Source organism: Symphalangus syndactylus, chromosome 18, assembly GCF_028878055.3.
Source record: "Symphalangus syndactylus isolate Jambi chromosome 18, NHGRI_mSymSyn1-v2.1_pri, whole genome shotgun sequence".
NCBI classification, from domain to species: Eukaryota; Metazoa; Chordata; class Mammalia; order Primates; family Hylobatidae; genus Symphalangus; species Symphalangus syndactylus.
Genome location: NC_072440.2, coordinates 78,964,527 through 78,987,808, shown reverse-complemented (window position 1 = coordinate 78,987,808; position 23,282 = coordinate 78,964,527). Strand labels below are relative to the sequence as shown.

Genomic DNA, 23,282 nt, shown 5'->3' with positions numbered 1-23,282 from the left:
AGGAGTAAGCGTTTTGTAGAAATCAGTAGGAAACCGTTTTGAGAAGTGAATGGGAAGCCCTTAGAGCTGAAAGTAGCTTAGAGAGCATCTCATTCATTCTTTTCATTTTATAGATCAGAAAATTGAGACCCAGACAGGGAGGTTATGACTTCAAGGTCATAGTTGATGGCAATGCTCAGATGCGGACCCAAGCTTCTGACTCCCGTTGCATTTCCAAGTGAGATGGTTTTTGTAAGATTTTTATATCCGGAACATTTTAAAATTGGCCATCTATAGGGTAATGGTACTGTACTGGAGATTTCTAATGCAGTCTGCATGTGTAGGAGGAGCATCGGAGAGAGATCTTGCCCCAGCTGAAAAGCCAGTATCTTTTTCTCAGTGACTTGTGCCCACCCAAATAAGGTGAGGGTTAGAATCACTGGGTTACTGGGAAAAGCTGGAATGACCATAGTCAAGAGAGAATATAGGCCACGTGCGGTGGCTCATGCCTGTAATCCCAGCACTTTGGGAAGCCAAGGCATGTGGATCATCTGAGGTCAGGAGTTTGAGACCAGCATGGCCAACATGGCGAAACCCTACTAAAAACAAAAATTAGCCAGCCGTGGTGGCATGCACCTATCATCTCAGCTACTTGGGAGGCTGAGGCAGGAGAGTCACTTGAACCTGAGAGGCGGTGATTGCAGCAAGCCAAGATCATGCCATTGCACTCCAGCCTGGGCAACAAGAGTGAAACTCTTGTCTCAAACAAAAAACAAACAAACAAAAACACAGAGAGAGAGAGAGAGAGAGAGAGAATATATATGCATAAAACAGAGTACTCCTCAGTCATTTTGTAAACCTTTGTTCAACAAAAGAATGAATAGATTGTGTTGTGTGAACTTCAGATAGAGATTGATAGAATATCAAACCCAGATATCCAGGGACTAAGAATTTCAAATGCAAGTAGTCACGTAGAAGAAATATTCTGAGGCACTGACAGGCCCTCCCATCCCAGCCACAGAAGGCTACTTACTGCCCACCAGAGCTTCCGCAGGGCCTGATAATGATGGACATCGCAGTTCTATGCCACTTTTTGGAATTAATCCAGAGAAACAATTGAGACAGGGCATCCCAGATGAACCCAAATAGGGGTGACTTATAGTTCCCTGGTTAATTCCTGGAGGGGGTCTTGAATAACAGGCTCTTGGATCATGCAAAGGAAGTAGAGTAATAAAGGACCTATGATTCATTGACATTGTGGTTGTCGAAGGAGGCACCTTCTAGCCAGAAAATGGAAGATTTCTTTCCAGTGATTCACATGTATTACCCAGAACACTTCGACTTCCTGGAATTTAAAATATAAACTCAAGTCTCTTGGCAATAACTTTTAAACACTGCAGATCACTGGCTTCTCCTCTCCTCTCCCTTTTCCCCTAACACCGATCCTTTAAATAGATAGCAGTATACGTAAATGTTAGGTAGCTGTGATGACAAAAAACTTCAAAATGATGCACAGAGTGTACCTTCTTTCTCTTCTGTGATACTGATGACACATACTCAGTCCAGCACATTATAACCATGCAATAGGAAACACAGTTCTTTGGAGAGCTCAGTTAAGGTGAGATGAAAATACCTATCATGATTCTGTCTCATGGTCAGGCAGGATGCAATGACATGGGAATGCAGGGGGCCTAGGGCCTGCCTAATCTCAGCCCTGTGTGTGCTTCTGTGAGTGAGGGAACAAAGTACCTGCCTAGCAAGCTGTGGCCTGGGTGGTGACAGCTACGTTTTGCTTGCTTCCCTCTCCTAGGTGAGCAGTATGCTTGCTGCTGTGGCTCTGCAACTCAAGGGCATCCTATCACAAATAATGAAAAATATGGGTCCTTTCAGCATACAGATGACTTAGTGGTAATAGTCCCTTAATCCAGCAGCCACTTCACTGATCTCTTGAGTTTGAGTTATCAAAAAGCTGTCACCTCTTACACTTCCTGTCTAGCACCTTTTAAAGGTAACATCACGCCTCCACTTCCAGAAAAGAATTTCTGTTCTTCATCTCTTCTATTTCTTATTCTTTGTGTCCAATTCATTCAACTCTTAAAATAATACTTTCAAATAATATCCAGAAAGTCTGGTGATTGTGCTTCTAACCCCCACCCTACCCAAACCCAGTGAAGCTGCTTATTTCTCTGCCTCTTGGATCTATGGCTTCTTTAGTTTCGTATGTGATCATCTTCAGGATTATTAGAAGAATTCCCAGATTAAAAGTATGGAGAAAGATTTGATTCGGAGCTGGAAGGAAAGGAAAAGTAATGTTCACTGAGTACCTTCTGTGTACTCAACTTAGTTTGAGCCATGGTCACATGCTATTTTTCTTCATCCAGAGAACAATGGGTATATTATTTCCATATACTGATTAGAAAACTGAGGCCTAGCAAATTTATTTTATTTTATTTTATTTTATTTTATTTATTTTTGAGATGGAGTCTCGCTCTTTCGCCCAGGCTGGAGTGCAGTGGTACAATCTTTGCTCACTGCAACCTCCACCTCCCGGCTCAAGCAATTTTTCTGCCTCAGCCGCTCAAGCTGGGATTATAGGCTCCTGCCACCACACCTGGCTAATTTCTGTAATTTTAGTAGAGACGGGGTTTCACCATGTTGGCCAGGCTGGTCTCGAACTCTTGACCTCAAGTGATCCGCCCACATCAGCCTCCCAAAGTGCTGGGATAACAGGTATGAGCCACCGCGCCCGGCCTCAAATTTAAATAGAGTATTCAATCCAGAGAAAGAATTCAACTGTAAAAATAATGATTATGGACAATTTCCATTTCTGTAGCCACAAAGAGAAAATTTATTAGGGGCTTGAGGAGACTTGCCCCTTTTAATTGTTGGTGGATGAATGGCAAAACTTGCATTTAATGGAATCCAAGTGTCTTGGACTGCTTTTGAGCAGGTCATTCATGTGGTTAGAGCAACGCTGCTTCCAAGGGAATGTTTTGATTGATTGTGTCAGCGTCCTTGGGTGGCCCTTCCAGGAGCTTGAATGCCTGTGTAAGTTTGGTTTCCTCTGGCTAGCTTCTAAGCTTCTACAGATGAGGTACCACATCTTCTCTCTATTTTGTTCTTCTGATAATGTCTAGTGATATAAATTAATCAGTATGGAAATTCAGCACAGGTGGGTTGACCTACTATAGAAAGAGGCTTTTTCAGCTCTGTTGAGAGTCACTAGATATTATAGACAAGTACTATCAACTAGGTATTTGGGCCTCATGATTAGTTGCAGTTATTTCTGCATCATTATTACTGGTCATTGTGGTACTTAGCTCAGGGATGGAAGGTAGATTTTATTTTATGTACCTACTCTGTCTGTTGCTGACCAGTAGAGTATGCTGAGAATTCAGAGATGACATCTAGGCGCAGCAAGAGCTATGATAGGTTAACAAGTTTTGTTAGAGGAGAGGAGAGTGCAGCACCCACCTTATAGATGCTGCTGTCATGGTTGTTGCCAGCAGCCCAGCAGTTACCTCAATGAAGACTGGGTCTTTCTCGCCCCTCTTGTCCACTCCAGAAGTTATTGGGACAATGTGCACACTTTGGAGATAGCATGGTAGACTTTGAGTATTGACTCTGCCATTTATTGATAGTGTGCTTTGAGAAGAATACTACATGTCTCAGAATCTCAGTTTTCTTCTGTAACTTGGTGTAAAGTGATGTCATTCACAGGATGGCTATAAAGAGTAGATGACATAATAGCTATAATACCCTGTAAAATAGAAATCCAACAATTGTTAGTATCTTTCCCTTACATAGAGGTTACATAGGAAGCTTATTTTTTTTTTTTTTTTTTTTGAGATGGAGTCTTGCTCTGTCTCCCAGGCTGGAGTTCAGTGGCGCAGTCTCGGCTCTCTGCAACCTCCCAGCCTCCACCTCCCGGGTTCAAGCAGTTCTCTGCCTCAGCCTCCCAAGTAGCTGGGATTACAGGCGCCCACCACCACACCCAGCTAATTTTTTTGTGTTTTCAGTAGAGACGGGCTTTCACCGTCTTGGCCAGGCTGGTCTTTAACTGCTGACCTCGTGATCCACCTGCCTCAGCCTCCCAAAGTGCTGGGATTACAGGCGTGAGCCACCGCGCCTGGCCTGGAAGCTTCTTTATAGAGACTTTGCTGTTCTTGCCTTCTGCAAACAAACGAGCACATGAATGAATGGAGAATGTTAATATTAGCGTTTAAGTAGATATGTTATTTCCTTCACTTTTGTGTACTAAATTATTAGCTGCAAAGGATTAATATATTTTAATTTATTAACAAAGAAAGTGGAAACTTTTCAACAGGTTTATTTTGGGCATATTAAAGAACCTGCATTTTAGACTAAACATTCATGATCGCTTTTATTGATGATCAGTCTTAGGAATTATGAATCATTTGGTTAGTTAGTAAATAAATGAGAAATGCAGTTCTCATTTAACTCTGTATTTATCCGCCGTGGCTTTTGAATTGTTTCTTTCAGATGGGAACCAAGTGACTTGCCAAAAGTGGTCATGCTTGCTAGCATTTCGTGATAGCTTCACACGAGCTTGAGAAGCACATGCTGAGGAACTTGACACTCATCAGTTTTAGAATAGAGTGACAGCCATAGATAAATAATTTCTGTGTTTTGTCTTCCTCAAAAGAGCAAATTTGGAGGGAGACAGTTGTATCATCTTAACTACCTTTTTTGTGGCTGAAGTGTTGAATCTAAGGTACCAGAATAAAGAGTGAAGTTTTTAAAAATTTTGCATGTTTATTTAATAGATTTGTATTTGTTCATATGTATGTGAATAGATTTAAACATAAGAAATGCCACAGTGATAGTGGTCAACACCTTAAAAATAAAAATTAGTTCTTCCTTAATCATTATTTTTCTTGTTTGCTTTAGGAATTCTGAATGGATGTCATGACTGTATATCTAATAATTACTTAGGAAATCCTCTCAATCTCTGGGCATGGGGTATTAGGCTATGAAAACCAGAATTTTCCATTTTAATCATAAAAACTCTGAACATTTTTATGCTAATGGTGAAAGCAGAAACTTTGTTCTTGTCCTCAAATCAAGTTTAAGCTTTCCTGTTGATTACACATATCCTTGACGAGTAAGATTCACTCTCTTTCACCTGCCTGGTTATTGATCAGCTCATGAGCAGATGGAAGATCTAAGCATAAATCACTCATGAAGATGATGAATAAGCTGTAAGTTTATTCACATGTATACCCTTTCTTTTTTTTTTTTTTTTTTTTTTGAGATGGAGTCTCGCTCTGTCACCCAGGCTGGAGTGCTGGAGTGCAGTGGCGCGATCTCAGCTTACTGCAAGCTCCACCTCCCGGGTTCACGCCATTCTCTCCGAGTAGCTGGGATTACACGCGCCCGCCACCATGCCCGGCTAATTTTTTATATTTTTAGTAGAGATGGGGTTTCACCGTGGTCTCGATCTCCTGACCTCATGATCCGCCCACCTCGGCCTCCCAAAGTGCTGGGATTACAAGCGTGAGCCACCACACCCAGCCATGTATACCCTTTCTTATCCAGTGATAGTAGAAGCTTCATATTTAAGAAGGGGATTAATGACATAATTTATTATTGTTTCTTGTTCTTTTTGTTAAAGGGAATAAACAATATAAGTGAATAATTAATTAAATTTTGTAGGAAGTGTTCAGAAAAGACCTGCCAGATACAGACAGGAACCCATGTCGTTAAACCCAAGGCCAGCAGACATTGCACGGGTGTGTGTTTGAAGCAAAGGCAAAGGGCTTTGGGAAAGAGAGTGAGAAAGTGTTCCTTTTAGATCTGAGAAATAGGAAGCTTTAAGAGGCTGGCTTTATTGATTTATTTATTGAGACAGGGCCTCACTCCATCACCCAGGCTACAATGCAGTGGCCTGATCTCGGCTCACTGCAACTTCTGCCCCCTGGGCTCAAGTGATCCTCCCACGTCAGCCTCCCAGGTGGCTGGGACTACAGGTGCATGCCACCACGCCTGGCTAATTGTATTTTTTGTAGAAACAGGGTTTTGCCATGTTGCGTAGGCTGGTCTCGAACTCCTAGGCTCAAGTGATCCACTTGCCAAGGCCTCCTAAAGTGCTGGGATTACAGGTGTGAACCACCACACCCGGCCTTTAAGAGGCTTTACATTGTCACTTGACATTGGTAATATTCCAGTATGCTAGAAATGATGGCAAGAGTACAAAACATGGCCTTAAAATTATTCCGGACATGATATTAAACGTGGTAAGACAATTGGAGACTGTGACTAAGGTGGCAGAACTGTTCAATCTTTTGATAATTGCCATGATCTTATGGTAGAAAAAGCACTGGAAGCAAGAGTGAGTGGGGTAGGATGATGAAAAATGGCTTAAAGGATACAAACATGCAATTATTAGATAGAAGGAATAAATGGAATGTATGATAGCAGAGTGACTATAGTTAGCAAAAATGTATTACACTTAGTTGCTGGACACCCTAAATACCCCGACTTGATCATTGTGTGTTATATATATGTAACAAAATTTTATATGTACTCATACATTTGTATAAATAAAAGAAGCAGCACCTAGATTTTAGGACTTTCAGATAAAACATATAAGGTTTAGGGGAGAAAAAGAAAATAAATTAACCTATGTGAAAATGATTGATTTCTAGTTAATAAAGATTTGATAATTGTTTCAGAAATAGACTAGAATGGCCATATCATTAACTAGGTCATAATTTTATGGAAAAAAAAAGCTTATTTCATGTCTCTCCTTTCTATCATAGTGCTGTATCCAGAAAAGATGCTGTGAGAAAACAGGTGTATTGATTCTTTTTTTTTTCCTCTCAATATGTCTAGTAAAAGTCAGGGCACACACTCACTATAAGAACAATGATTATTAAGTTGACTTGTTCATTAAGATTAAGAATAATGGGCCAGGTGCAGTGGTTCATGCCTGTAATCCTAGCACTTTGGGAGGCTGAGGTGGGCAGATCACGAGTTCAGGAGTTCAAGACCAGCCTGGCCAACATGGTGAAACCCCGTCTCTACTAAAAATACAAAAATTAGCCAGTTGTGGTGGTGCATGCCTGTAATCCCAGCTATTTGGGAGGCTGGGGGAGGAGAATTGCTTGAACCTGCGAGGCAGAGGTTGCAGTGAGCTGAGATTGCACCACTGCACTCCAGCCTGGGTGACAGAGCGAGACTCCCTCTCAGAAAAAAAAAAAAAAAAAAAAAAAAGATTAAGAATAATGGCCCAACTATGAATAAATCTAAAGTTTGGTTCCCATACCAGGAACCAAAAGAGCATTAATGATATTGGGTATATATTATTTTCTTTTTTCTTTTTTTTTGAGACAGACATGTGTTTAGGATGGGGGCATATCTTGCTAATGCTTATTTATAGTCTTTTAGTCTATGCTTTGACTTTATGCAAGATCTATAAATAAATATTTCCGATTACAGAAAAAAGCATCATTTCTTATTTTGATGTCATTTAGAATAAAAAATGACCCAGAAAGCTCTACTGGGAAAAATACTCTTAATTGATCCATGTATAAACCCAGAGAAAGTTTAACTTTGAGTCTTTTGGCCTCTGTCAGGAGGCTGGAGAGTTGGCTCCACTGAGATTCATTCCAACGATTGACATTCATTTGTCACCTACTTAGGGCGTTCCCAGCAGTTTTCTAGGTATTGATGAGAAGATACTTACCTTTGAAGTTTGTGTACAGACAGTTTCCTTATGATGCATATTTGTGCAAATGGGTACTGAGAAGCAGGTCCACCTGAACCTTCAGGGAGCAGTCAAAAGGAGGCCTCACTTAAAGCAAGTACATAGAGTTGTGGTGGGCCCCAAAATCGAAAGAAGGAAGAGTGGGAAGAGGAATTCTTTCAGAATCTAGCCAGGAGGATGGCATGTGCATTAGTATGCATCCAAGATAGGGAGTGTGATATGTTCCAGAATCACTGATCATTCAGTTTCATGATCTAAATGGAGAGTCATAGAAAAATCCTGTAGGGAAGTGAACTGATTGGTTGAATATGCATATCAGAATGTCCCTCCTGGCTATAGTATGAAGAAAGCATATTGGAGGGATTATGAAAAGAGGGAGAGGGACTATTGAGAAGGCTCTGCCGTAGTCTGTGAATGATATAATAGCTTGAACTTGGACAAAGGCATTGAGGAGGGGAGAGAAAGAAATAGGCGAGACGCTGAAGAAAGAGACGCAGTAGTACTTAGCTACAATCGACATCGAGTTATGGGACAAAGAAGAATCTAGGCTTTGATGTTTATGGTTCATAAGGAATATTCTTTAAAATTTAATAGATTATAGGACCATAAAAACTTAGAACTGAGAAAGCAGTTAGGCCTTTCATTTTACTGACTAGAAGAGCAAGTTGCAGAGAGCCGCACTGAATTGCTCAAGGTTATTTAGCTTTGCGATGCAGACCTACAAGGGAACTGATATCTCTTGTCTCCCAGTATGGGGACCTTCTGATACACTAGACTTTAAACTTGTACAGTAAACTCTCTGTGGAAAAGGTGATTTTGTTGCACCCAGGAATTTATCATCATCATTATTATTATTATCATTATTTTAACAGTGTCTTTCTTAATGAATATAATGGACTTAGATAATGTGAATTACCTAGTAAAGTTTGCTTAAATGCATCGGTTCCATGAAGAGAAGGAGTACAGTTTTAGAAGTGAATTGGTGAAAATGCTTTATTCCAAATGGCTTGTGAAAATAAGGATTTAAAAGCTGGTAGGTTTCCAGCTTTGATGGTATCGAGCCTATTAGTAGAATTAAAGGTGTAAAATGCAGTCTTCTTTCCCCATTAGCTTTTCAAGTTTCTAATTCAGTTTTGGAGTTACCTCTTCCATCGTAGCCTAACTTTAAAAGTAGATGCACACCCCTGTATGAGTAATGTATGGTTTTTTTTTTCTTGTTTGGATCAGATCTGCTATAAATTATTCAACTTTAAGTTGAGATCAATTTGGTAAATTTATTAGTTTATAAGAATTAGATAAGTGATTGTCTTTTGTAAACATATTTCATTATATATCAGTTAAAAAAAAGATACATATAAAATGTATGGTACATTTTAATTCTGAATTAAAACCTCCTCATAGGGTTGCCTTAACTTCAGTATCTAGCCATAAAAGGAAAGGAGAAAGAGAAACGGGAAGAATACTAGGGAAAAGTTGCTGAAATTCTTCTTTGTATACCCAAGTAGTTTCTCTGATGATACTTGGTTTATTTAGGAGAATTGCCAGAAGGATTTAGAAATGTTTCTAGTCCTTATTAATGATGGTAGTTTTAATTTACTTTTCTTCCATGTCTCTGATTCTTATCCTGTACAGAATCTAGACCTCCAATTGTTTTATTGTGGTAACTGAGTATTAGCGTATACACAAGGATGCTTCAAAAGTCAACTTAGTCTAATTCTGAGCTACATCTCAAGAGAGTTAATTAGAAACATACTCATGGGCCAATACTGAGGTTTAGAATGAATTATCTTAAGGAAGTCAGTTTTGATACATACTGTCTTGATTTAATGGAATGTTCCAGATTCAGGAAGTATATATGGAGCCCGGAGGAATGAATAGGCATATTTTAATAACCTGAACTTGACATATCAAGTTATTTAAGTTAAATGGAAGGAGACATGTTGGCTCATCTCATCAGTCAGTAATGAATCACATGGCCCTGAATAGCTTTAGCATTTGACTCTGGAAAGCTCTGCTGTGTGATTTTAAGCAGTGTGCAGTAGAAACTCCAAAATTACCTCCATGTAACTGACTTTCCAAATTAACCAACACCCTCTACTCCCTTTTAAAAATATGCTGACTGATGCCCGTCGTGTGCCGAATACTCCTGGCTGATAGCTACTCCTGGGTTGACCCCACACATGACACCACCCAGATCTGAGTTTTGTTTCTACTAAGAGTCAGTTATTTTGTCCCTGCCTGAAATTGTATTATTTAATTAAATGTTATGTAAACTGATTAAAAAGTGAGTGCCAAAAAAAGAATTATTTGTATGAAAATTAAGATGAATAATTTGGAAAGAATCAAAGTGAATCTCTAATATAATATTGACTGCTGATTAGAATTAGGCAAGACAGCATTAAAACTTTGGAAAGCAAATTATAAAAATCAGGAATTTGGCATTAAAACGACTTCCCAATTAAAAAAAGTTTCATAAAAGGCTCATTTGTTCATTAAAAAAAAAAAAAAAATGTATTAGGTACCTACCATGTGTTAAGCGTTTTGCTAAGCTCTAGGGATGAGCAGCTGAAAAAGACAAGGTCCAAAAAAGGTTTCTTTCTTTCTGCAGCTCATATGCTTTTGGGGGAGTCAGATGTGAACCCAGATAATTAGAATTCTGTCTGTCCTGCGCACATGTATTTGTTGCTTTAAGAGCATATGGCAGGGAGTGGGAGCTTCCAGCTTTGCCCTGGCATCTTCAAGAATGGCCTTAGGAAAGAGGTCATGCTTAAGCAGAGGTGTGGGTGGAAGTAGTAAGGTGGGGAGGTAGGTTGGGATGAAGAGGAACAAGCCTGTATAGAACCATGTGTGTGGAGGAATGTGGAGTGGTCAGAAGAGTCCAAGTGTTCAGGATGACTGAGACTAAAAAGAACATGATGACAGCAGCAGGGAGAGATGAGACTGGATAGGTTGCAAGAACTAGATCAAGAAGAGCCCTTCTGCCGTGATTTGGTTTAGCTTTCTTCCACTGGTGGTATAGAGAATCTCTGAATTACTTAAGCAGGAAATTGATGGGGGTAACTTTCAGCTCAAATGAATCTGTATTTTAGAGGGAATGATACAGTTAGAAACTATTTGAGGACCTTTTTGCTGCCATTGAAGTTTATGATAATATCTAAAAACCACCATCTAGCCCCTGTAGGCATTCCTATCACTCTGTGCATAGTTGTAAGAACAGAAAATGGGGGCTGAGCACAGTGGCTCATGCGTGCCATCTCCACATCTTGGGAAGCTGAGGCGGGAGGATTGCTTGAGGCCAGGAATTTGAGACCAGCCTGGGCAACATAGTGTGACATATCTCTACAAAAATAAAAAAAGAAAATTAGCCAGGCTTAGTGGCACATGCCTGTAGTCCTAGCTACTTGGGAGGCTGAGGCAGGAGGATCACTTGAACCCAGGAGTTTGAGACTGCAGTGAACTATGATGATGCTACCACTGTACTCTAGCCTGAGGGACAAAGTGACAAAGTGAGACCCTGTCTTTGTCTCAAAAAAAAAAAAAAAAAAAGAAGAAAATGGGTGTTGTGTAAAATAAGCAATCTGGATTTTTAATCTATCAGATTATAAAAATGAAACTTGTGATGTTGTCTTACAAATTTTTAATATTTAGCATTTGTGAAGAGCCATTTGAAACCAATCAGTATTTGGGATTGTGTACCCACCAGAGGCCAAGAGGCCTCTAAAACTAGTTTTCCCTGGATGCTTTTGTGTTACATGGAGATTTAAAGGTCACAGTCCACCTGGCCTTTTTAGCATGTTAAAAGAAAGAAAAAGGCATCAGGAGCCTGTTTTCCTGCCTAAGGGTTTTCCAGTTGAGGTATCTAGAAAGATCAGAGGCTGAGCTTCTTAAATGTCTATCTCTCCCACAGCTACACAGGCTATTATATACGCTTTGGGATGGTTAATTTCCAAGTCATAGTGATTTTGACACCTTGCGCTGCATCCAGTCTCGCCTACCTATATGCTGTCAGTGACAGTTTGCTACTCAGAAGAGAGGACTAAAAGGGATCCGTGCCCTTTAAAAGAAATAAAAGACCAGCATAGAAAAAAGAGGCCTTGGCTGTGGCAGCAGAGTTAGGGAGGAGCCATGGGAAAGTAATGATCCATGGAGGGTGGGAATAAAAAGGAGTTGTAGTCGGGCCTTGCAGATTTTTGTTTATAGTAGTGGTTCCCAAACATTGTCCACCCAGAATTTATTCCTTTTGGCATTTGCTGGGATTTTATAGACCCCATTTCATTTTATTGCCCAGTGTGTTTCTTCTTTCATGTCCCATGGGGAACGTTTCTCTGCTTTTGTGTGAGTCCTAGAAGGTCTCCATGCCCTTCTTTAGCTTGCATTCTTCCTGTTCTTCCATTCCTAACTCCACCCAAAACTGCCACATTTTATTTTTCTTTTTCCAGCACGTTATATCTCTCTCCCCCTTTGAAGCCTTCTGTTCAAAATAGCTGCTTATCTTTAGAAAATAGGAAAGGAAGTTTTATTTAATAGCTAATATTAAGGTATTTAGATAACAGTTGGAAGCAAAATTTGTTACAATCTGTACTTAATACACTGGGTAAAAGCTCCAGATGGAATGAGTTAAATAATTAAGCAAGAAAGAGAAGAAAATAAAATACCAGCATGAAATAGATTACTTATCAGATACTTGAGGGGGTAATAGTTTTTTAAGAATTGAAACCATAGAACATATAATAGAGAATAGCACTTATAAACTTAATTATAGAAAAGCTGCAAACAAAATTTGTGTAATCCAGACAAACTAAAATAAACAGGAAATAGATTGACAAAGATGTTTTCATCAATAAGACAAATAGAATCTTAAAATTTATGATCCATAAAAGCCAACATGAGAGTAATTTAAAAATCATTAACATTCTAAGAGATAGGTAAAATATATGGATAAAAAGCTCAAACAAGGAGAAATAAAAGCAGTAGATATGTGGGGAAATGTTCAAAATCTTTAGTAAAGACATGCAAAATCAGCATTGTGGTAATATCAGATAGTAGGAAAAATATTCACAGCTCAGAAGTTACCTTGAAACTAGTAAATTGGTAAAAATATTTAGAAATAAAATCCAATTTTGACATGTTAATTAATTAATCTATTTATTTATTTTCTGAGATGGAGTCTCGCTCTGTCACCCAGGCTGGAGTGCAGTGGCGGGATCTCTGCTCACTGCAAGCTCTGCCTCCTGGTTCACGCCATTCTCCTGCCTTAGCCTCCCGAGTAGCTGGGACTACAGGTGCCCACCACCACGCCCGGCTAATTTTTTGTATTTTTAGTAGAGACGGGGTTTCACCGTGTTGGCCAGGATGGTCTCGATCTCCTGACTTCGTCATCTGCCCGCCTCAGCCTCCCAAAGTGCTGGGATTACAGGCGTGAGCCACCGCGCCTGGCTGACAACATGTTAATTTAATATATTAATATAGTGCTATTGATGTTATTGATTGACATAGTCTTTTTGGAAATTCATCTGTTGATATACTCAGAAATTCAACAGCCCGGCACTAGATTCTAGAGAAAGTGGTGAACGAAATAATCTACAGTATAGTGCACGACCTGACCAGCTTCCCAAGATGTGGAGATGACAGGCATGAGCAGGCATGAGCCACTGTGCTTAACCATCCCAAAGCTATTATGTATGCTTTGGGATGGTTAATTTCCAAGTCATAGTGATTTCGACACTTTGCACATCTCTTTTGTTGCTGATATGCTGGTTTGCTTTCCCTTTTATATGTTCTCATTGCACCCTGCCATAATAATTACGAAGTTGGTGAGGATGGCTAACGTTTGCTGAGTGCCTGCTATGTGCTGAGTTCTGTGTACTGTGAATATATGAATTCATTCAGGTCACACAACAGCCATATGAGCTGGATACAGTTATTTTTCTCATTTTACAGGTGAAGAAGTGGGGTGGAAAAACATTAAATAACTTACCCAATGTCCTACCAGTAAGAAATAATGAAGTAGGGATTCAAATCCCTGGAGGTCTGATTCCAGGCTGTTGCTCTTAATATCTATGCTGTGTATTCTCCCCATGATGAGACAGTTACATTAGTGTAATCGACTCATGTTATATTTTCTTGTTCGCTATATCTCCTAGCACATTGCCTTGCATACTAAGCAATTCGTAAATGTTAACTGAATGCATGAGAAAGTTAATTACGAAGAATAAAACTTTGTGCTTGTGGAGGATGTTCTTTGGAGCTTTATCTCTAATAGTTAAAAAAATGCAGACAAGGCTGAGCGTGGTGGCTCACACCTGTAATTCCAGCACTTTGCAGGGCTGAGGTGGGCAGATCACTTGAGGTCAGGAGTTCAAGACCAGCCTGGCCAACTTGGTGAAACCCTGCCTGTACTAAAAATACAAAAATTAGCCAGGAGTGATGGTGGGTGCCTGTAATCTCAGCTACTCGGGAGGCTGAGGCAGGAGAATGGCTTGAACTTGGGAGACGGACGTTGCAGTGAGCCGAGATCACACCACTACATTCCAGCCTGGGTGACAGAGTGAGACCTTGTCTCAAAAAAAGAAAGAAAGAAAGAAATGCAGACAAGCTAAGCGCAGTAGAGGAATGGCTATATAATTTACCATCTGCCAATGGAATATAGCTACTAAAATCAATCATTAAGGCTCTGTAGCAATACATGGCGCATGCCAGTATGAAGGCTATGTAGTAAGAAAAGAATGCAAATGTAAACTGTAGTGATTAAACTGTAATCTGAACATTCCTCTAGGCTTTACAAATTTGTGGGTATAGATAATGTAATGATCAAATCACATTACCCTAGCCGAAAGCCCTTGCTTGCTTACTCGCACCCCTCTGCACCCACTGCAAGTGTTTCTGATGATCCCCCAGGGCTGCTCCCCAGCCTGCTGAATTACAGGGATGGAAAGGAACCTGTGGATTGTGTCCCTCAGCCACCTCATTTTTGCAGATGGAGACACTGTAGTCTACATAGTGATTTTGAAGTTTTTTAAGATTGTTGCCGAAGGAGGCCTCAATCTCAAGGTGTTTGGTGTTTCTGCAGCCAACAAATGTTGCTGTGTTTTCCCTAAGGGTGACAGAGCCTTGAGGTTGAGGAATCATTAGGAGAGAGCGACAATGACAGCATCTGTGATGAAGAATGTGAAGTGGAATTTTATGACATGCCTAATGTATGGAGCTCCATAGGTTACGCAAAGTGTAAAACTAGATCAAATTAGATAGCACACAGCAATGGCGAGGTTGATGATAAATGAACAGGAAGCTATAAACAAAGTTGAGATGATGAATGGCCTCATCCCATCTGGTGTGTGTGATAGCGCTTCATATCTCCTGGGTTATAAACAGAACATGGTATTGAAGCATTTACTAATGCCCACCAGCATTAAAAATTCGTGGTATTTTTGGAATTGTTGTTTGCATTAAGGTTGATCCCTTGCACTTGTTGAAATCTGCATTTACTTTAACATTAGCTTGATATACCTAGTATTTGATAGGTGGGGATGGAATGAAAATGGTCTTATTAATTTTCAAAGCAGGTAACAAAAAGAGTAATGTCCTATTTGCTCGAATGATCTAAACCATGGTTAAAATAGTCTTTAAAGTCAGTGATGCTTGAATGGTATCTCACCACCTCGTTGGTTTGTTGATGATAATAGTCTTGGTAGATCCTGTGGAGGAACTTCCTTGTACTGATGTCTCTCCACCCCCAACATTTTTGTAGATATTAATTAGTGTGTTTCTACATCTTCTGGCATGCTTTGTTTTCCTTTTTTCTTTTTCTTCTTTAGAGACGGGGTCTCACTGTGTTGCCAAAGCTGGTCTCAAACTCCTGGCTTGAAGTGATCCTCCCACCTTGGCCTCCTACAGTGCTGGGATGTCAGGCATGAGCCACCGTGCCTGTCCCCCAGCATGCTTTTATTTGCTGTTTTAAAAAAGTCAGCTCTTTGCCTAGAGCAAGCTTGTCCAACCCCAGCCCATGGGCTGCATGTGGCCCAGGATGGCTTTGAATGCGGCCCAACACAAATTTGCAAACTTTCTTAAAACATGAGATCTTTCTGTGATTTTTTTAAAGCTCATCAGCTATCATAAGTGTTAGTGTATTTAATGTCTGACTCATGACAGTTCTTCCAGTGTGGCTCAGGGAAACCAAAAGATTGGAAACCCCTCATCTGGAGTTTAAAACTAATGGTTACTATGAATATTTGTGAAGTCTTTTAGTTCTTGTGATATATAAAATAGAAAACACCTTCATTATAAAAGAATGAAATGGTAATGTATTTTTACATCTGATGTCAAATAAATGCATATAGTCTTAAAAACAAAACCAAAGAGATGCTCACTGATGGGGAGTGCTGGGTGCATCTTTAACTTTTTTAAAGCATTTTCTCTTTGGAACTCTGTTGTGTCTTTTGCATGTACTATGGAGAATACTAGTCTCTTCTCTCACATGTAAAAGAAAATCCCCGTACCTTCATAATGATTATATATTTAGTGAGTTTTAAGTTAAAACTTTTAAAAATTTAATTAGAATCTGGCTAACTGGTTATTTAAAAATATAAAATAAGGTTTAAAAACCCAAAGCCAAGTGTCCAGTGCACATTGAAAGCATATCCAATAGACGATCCTGTAGCTATCCTTGTTTTTCCCTGGCTCTGTCTCCTGTGATTCAGATCTGCCTGGGTCCTAAGTTTTAACTTATCATTTATATTCTTTGTGTTTTACTCTGTCTACTTTTACAGACTGCCTTATATCCTTATGGAAATGAACAGGAATCAGGCCTGTGTCTGTATCTGAAACCCAGCTTGTCTTGCTTTCTCCCTGCCTCTTACACTCCAGCCACATCAGCTTCCTCTCAGTTTTGGAGCCTTTCTAAAACACCTCACCTCAAGATCTCCGCTCATGTTATTTGTTCTTCTGTAAACACTCTTCTGCCAACTTTTCACCTTGCTGTATTCTTCCCCCTTTAGGTTCAGCTTAAATCTCACTTCCTTGGACAGGTTGTTTTGGACCACCCCAACTCTGTTTTTTTGATGGAGTCCGAGTCAGTATAAGTTAACAGACAGATAATCAAGAATTGAAGATAGGCAGTTTTAGAACACAACAACTATAAATCTCCACATTCCATAGGGACAAAACCAGCCCACATTCTTCTTTCTTGGTCATGTGTAGGACTAGGCCTTCCTGGTTCCTCTGTTCTAGCTTTAGAAGAAGATAACTGTCTTCTTGGAGTCCATCCTTTCCTTTTTCCCCTTGGTGATGCATACTGAATGAAAAGGCAGGCATATGGGTTTGGTTTTGTGTAGCGTGGCATAGTTTTTTTTTTGACAGGGTCTCACTCTGTCACTTAGGCTGGAGTGCAGTGGTGCAATCTCAGCTCACTGCAACCCCTGCCTCCCGGATTCAAGTGATTCTCATGTCTCAGCCTCCCAAGTAGCTGGGACTACAGGTACATGCCACCATGCCTGGCTAATTTTTGGTATTTTTTAAAGTAGAGATGGGGGTTTGCCTTGTTGGCCAGGCTGGTCTTGAACTCCTGGCCTCAAGTGATCTGCCTGCCTGGGCCTCTCAAAGTGCTGGGATTACAGGTGTGAGTCACCGTGCCCAGCTTAAGTAGCATAGGTTCTTAAAGTGAGCAATGGTTTGCTGCAGCATTTAATTATTATATAACATATTTGTTACCCTAAAGCAGAATGGGGGGAGAAATAATGTGGTAACTTAACTTTCTAAAAATATTGCTACCCATCACCAACCAGCCCTGCAAGGGATATCAACAAAAATGCTGAAGGCCTTAAGGGAATATTCTAATCAGAGACAAGTGGGAAAGTCAAATCAAAATCATATGTGTGTCTGTTCTGTAAAAGGACAGATACAGGTTTTCCTTCAGATGGAGGTTTGTTTTCCCTGCTCTGCCTTTGCCACGATAACTTGAAATGGTCTCTCTGCTGGCACAGAAAGCCAGGGAGCGGGTGGAGTGGCCAGGACCCTGCTGCAGGAAGGTCAAGAACATTCTTAGAGTGCCTTTTGGGAACCAGCAGCCGAAGTATTTTTATAGTCAGCTAAGATAACAGGAAAGAAAGAGGCAGGGTCTACCTTTTTATGGTATAAATTTTTAGAAAATTCTGTTTGCCCACATTTATATACAAGTCATGAATATTTCATCTAAACAAGGTTCCAATTCGTGGCACAGAATGTGAATATTATTCTGTCAGCCCAATTACTTGAGCACTGCAAGTTATTTTACAGACCAAAGTGAATGGTGGAATACAACTGAAACGCCTTACTTATTTAAAACCTCCAGCTTGTTGTTCTTCCAGCATGGATCCTTTTGCTCATTTTGACCTTTTACAGTTGTACCGTGAGATACTTTGAGTGACTATCACAAAATTACGCTTTCTGGAGTAACAGGCTGAAGGCCCACATACCTCTTGTTAATTGCAGTAGTTCCCAGGTGACTCTGTGATGCAATATAGTGAATTATGGTGATGACCAGCAAAGTGTCAAGCTAACAAGGTTATGGAATGTCTCAGCCAGCATTCTACAGTTCACCTTCCTGTAATATTTTCTAAAATATATGCCCCATGGCTAGCCTTGTAACCAGCATACCACAAGCATCTCAAGTCAACCTTAACGATAACTTACTCTTTTCCTCTTGATGTTCTGAGGTTTTATAGAACTTGGACAGCATAGATGATACATCACTAGATGATGTTTTGAAAGTGGCATGAACTTTTGAAACAGAAGGAAACTATTCATAGTTGAATCCTAAAGTTTGTAGGTCTATTTTCAATTTGTTTCTCTGATATAAATGACTGTATAGGTATAAAAAGACTCCCTGCCACAAAGGGTTCTATACATACTTAATGAGCTGAGACAAAGAGCTTTATATTGTCATTTAGATTTTAGAAATGCTAGAACTGGAGAATAGATATTTTATTTATTATTCATAAAGGATTATAAATACTGGACTTTTATTGATTGAAATAAGTCAAGCAGAAACCATTTCCTTTATAACCAGAGAGACACAGGGTTATTGGAGTTTAGGGATTATTGCTGTATCCACGTATGCTAGTATTGTCCTTGAAACAACTGTATGGAGGTTATCTCAGGGGGTTAAAGGTAGATTTAAATGAAACTAAGGTCATGATAGATTTCAAAGTCTACTATTGATATTGGAAATACCTTGTAAAAGTCAATTGGTTACTGTTTCTTTGTTAAAAAAAAAAAGATGATGTTGGCCAGGCGCAGTGGCTCACACCTGTAATCCCAGCACTTTGGGAGGCCAAGGCAGGCGGATGACGAAGTCGGGAGATCGAGACCATCCTGGCTAACACGGTGAAACCCCGTCTCTACTAAAAATACAAAAAGTTAGCCAGGCGTGGTGGCGGGCGCCTGTAGTCCCAGCTACTCGGGAGGCTGAGGCAGGAGAATGGGGTGAAACCAGGAGGCAGAGCTTGCAGTGAGCCAAGATCCTGCCACTGCACTCCAGCCTGGGCAACAGAGTGAGAACCCATCTCAAAAAAAAAAAAAAAAAGATGGTGACATATATATATATGTACACACACATATATATGTATGTATGTGTACACATACACACACATATATATGTATGTATGTGTACACATACACACACATTGTATTCTAGTATAGATTGATTATAGGGAGCCCTCACTTTGCATCTTAATAATCAATTAAAAAATGATGAGTTCTATGACCTTAAGAAATTTTTGCCAAAGCATTAAAAATGTTTTAGTGTAGGTTATTAATATATAGGGAAATGAAAAAAAAGTACAGCCAATATTTATTTAGTACTTGATAATTTAAAATGTTAGAAACATTGAGAGTTAAATGTTTTATTTCTTTGAGTAAAACTTGGGAATAATTTCAACATGTTTGCTTTTCATTGTATAACTTATGATATAGAGTTATTTCTTTTCTTTTGTGAACTGTTGTACTCCTTTTTGAGTTTGTACAAAATGTTGGAAGCTGATCCAAAGTTGTGAAATGCCTGAGAGTTCCTTTAATGTTAATTCCTTTGGGAATCTTCATCCTGTTCATTACAGCCACCTTCCAATTTCACGTCCAGTGTTGTCACTTTGTATTTCTTTGCTGTACTTTCTTTTTTGTTGGCTCATACTGTCTTTCGATTATCCACTTTTGTAAAATGTCCTGTGATTTTTATCCCTCTGAGATGAGGAGACAGCAGAACTACCTGCTTTGCTGTTTGTGCCTGAACTGAATACCAGATGTGCAGGGACCAATCACCGACAGGCTTTGAAAGAAGTGACATGATTGGTCATTGGTCGTGATACACATCTGTTATTCACATCATGATTTGCGAACCAAAGAGCTAGCAGTGAAGTTTGTGTTTTATTCAATTACTCAGTTAATATACTGTGATAACTGAAGTCTGAACTACCTCGTTGGGGGACTGGTATTATTTAACTAAACTATGGTAACGGAAATTCATGCGTATTGGAACCATACCAAGTGAGGAGTGCCTGTATTCCAGTTATAAATTATTTGTAGTACATTTAAAGCTTGGCCTAGCTACCTTTGCTTTACCCATTACACACTGAGCCCATCCAGTGTAGCCAAGCTGTGGTGTAGAAAATCAATTCAGAATTGAACTGAGAGTTTTGAAGTCATCGATTCAACCTTGGAGTCAGCTTTGACTTTCTCTTTTCTTACCTAAGACCTCCCAGAGTAGATTGGGCACTAGTGAAAGTATTTTTCAGACCCCATCCAGCATGGGGAGTTTTGACTTGATCTGCAGCCTACGCCCTGAAGAAAGTTTCTGGGTTGTCACCTTTGTAATTTTTCCAACTCTCTCCTCCCTTCTCCACTTTCTCCCCTCTTCCTTGGCCTGCCCTTTTCCTCCTGTGTCCCATCATCAAGTTCTACTGATTTTCCCTCCAGCCTTATATTACTGCATGTTTCTTTCAGTTCCTGTTGCCATCATCCTAATTATATGTTTTTTCAACTTGAATTTCAATTGTTATAATAGTTTCCTAACTGACTTTCCCACTGTACTCTCTCTCCTTTCCAGCTAATCCCACATGCCATCACCGGAGTAATCTTCCTGAAACACTCGTGCAGCTTTACTTAATTGTCTGCTTGAAGCCTCCAAAATAACTTACTGATAACAGAATAAAACCCAAAGCCCTTATCAAGCCTGTAATAACTTCCTTTGTCTAACACAAGCCTTCTTCTTCGAATTTATCACCTGATCTCTTCCCTTCCCTCAAGAACCTGAGGTTTCAACAACATAGGTTTACTCATTATCTCCCAATTATGCCCACCACCCCTCCTTTCTACGCATTGTCTTCCTAAAATGCACTTTTTGATATTGTCTGAATCTTGACCAGTTTCAAAAACTTATCCTAAATGATCACTCCTGTGGAGTCTGTTTTAACTTCCTAGAAATGTCTTTTCTCCTCTCTGCAGTTCCAAAGGATTTATATTTCATACTTTCCAGTTACTGCTTATTTGCTCGTCTGTATTTTTAGTTATGTGTTATTTAATTTCTCCATTTAGCTTTTAAGTCCTAGATGGGCAGGGACTGAATCTTGTATACCACCAAGAATGGCATTTGACAGAGTGATAGGTATAAATCTGTCCCTTCCCTCATTCAATATTTTCTGGTTTTTTTTTTTTTTCTAGCATTTCTTCTAGACTTTGGGCTATGTGCTAGCAGTAAAACATAACAAGGTAACTTCCCGACCTCACAGAGCTCTGGTTGAGTGAGGCATACAGAGAAGTAGTTAGTCAATTGTAATGCCGTAAGATGCGTGAAATGATGGATAGTGAATCAGATTCGTGGAAGCAAGAAGATAAGTGTGAGGCCTAGATGAGGGGCAATGGGAATGCCTCTGGAAGTGAGGTTCAGGCAGAGTCTGAAAGATACGTAGGAATCAGGTAGTTGATGGGGGCCAGATGGAACAAATGTTCCAGGCAGAGGACTCAGTGTGGATAAAGCTCTGGAAGGGTGCGAACACAGTGAGGAACTGAATTAAGTTCCATGTAGCTGTATTGTAGAGAATGAAGTAAGATTCCTAAGTGATGAGACTGCAGAGGATCCCTGTAACGGGCAAAAAGTTGACGTCTTTGGTGAATGTTCAGGAGGGAGGACTTCCAGGACCAGATGTTTGAGTAGATAAAATGAGGGGGCAGCACCCAGGTGTTCCTTAAGGATCATTTGGTGGATGGAGGTGTTGGAGGGAAGACGATGAGTTCAATTTTGGACATTTTGAATTTGAGGTGCCTATGAAATATGTACATGGTGACATGTAATTATAGACAGTTTGAAGCTCGGAAGAAAGCTTTGACCAGGAAATAAAAATTTTGGTGACATCAGTATATGATAGGATGAAATCATAGAGAAAGAGTGTGTAGAGTCAGTGAAGAAGGCTTCAAGACCAAACCTTAACACACATCAGTATATAAAGAACAAGTAGGCTGGGCGCGGTGGCTCACACTTGTAATCCCAGCACTTTGGGAGGCCGAGGCGGGCGGATCACGAGGTCAGGAGATCGAGACCACGGTGAAACCCTGTCTCTACTAAAAATACAAAAAAATTAGCCGGGCGTGGTGGCGGGCGCCTGTAGTCCCAGCTACTCGGAGAGGCTGAGGCAGGAGAATGGCGTGAACCTGGGAGGCGGAGCTTGCAGTGAGCCGAGATTGCACCACTGCACTCCAGCCTGGGCGACAGAGCGAGACTCCGTCTCAAGAAAAAAAAAAAAAAAAAAAAAAAAAAAGGACAAGTAAAGAGAGCAGAGTCTGCAAATAATTTTAAGATGGACCAGACAGGAGGAAGGAGCAAAATAGGTGAGTGAGGTGTCATGGAAACCAAGGGAAGACTGAAATGCATCCATTGGGTTTAGAAACGTGGAAACCATTCATGACCCTAGTAAGAATAGCTTCTGTGTAGAGGAGGGGCAAGGAATGGGAAAACATAAACCAGCCCAAGATAGATTGTAGCACATTGAGAAGTCAACAAACAATTACGGTGGAAAGTTTAGTTATGGAGGAGACAATTTAAAGAGGGTAGAAGCTGGAAGGAAATGGAGCTGAGGGGCTTTTATTATAATATTGTTTAAGCTGCCGGAAATCTGTGATGTTTAAAGGCTGATAGGAAGAATTCATTAGTGATAAAGAGGTTGACCATAAGCTAAAATAGCCAGAGTTATAACTCCTCTTAAAATTCTTTGCCCAGTCTGTCCTGTTATCTTTCAGTATTCTAAATAAGTTAATTCCAAACTAATTTTGGACTTCACTGAGATCTTGTTACACAAGATTGCAAATTCCTATAAAGTATGATTCAAACTATTCTACTTATTTGTTCTGGGTAGCATTTAGTGTCTTAAATAGAGAAAATTTTCAACAAATATTATTTTTATTACTGTCATTTGTTTATTTTTTGAGCAAATATATTTAATTTTTAATTTTTGTGGGTACATAAGTAGGTATATATATTTATGGGGCACACAAGATGTTTTGATACAGGCATGCAATGCATAATAATCACATCATGGAGAATGAGGTGAGCAAA

The 23,282-nt window shown here is 39.9% G+C and overlaps 1 protein-coding gene across 33 annotated transcripts in view; it reads left to right on the top strand.

Annotated features, from left to right (window-relative positions):
- Positions 1-23,282, top strand: part of LTBP1 (latent transforming growth factor beta binding protein 1) — a 442,730-nt gene that overhangs the window by 206,846 nt on the left and 212,602 nt on the right. The gene's annotated exons all lie outside the window — the stretch shown is intronic.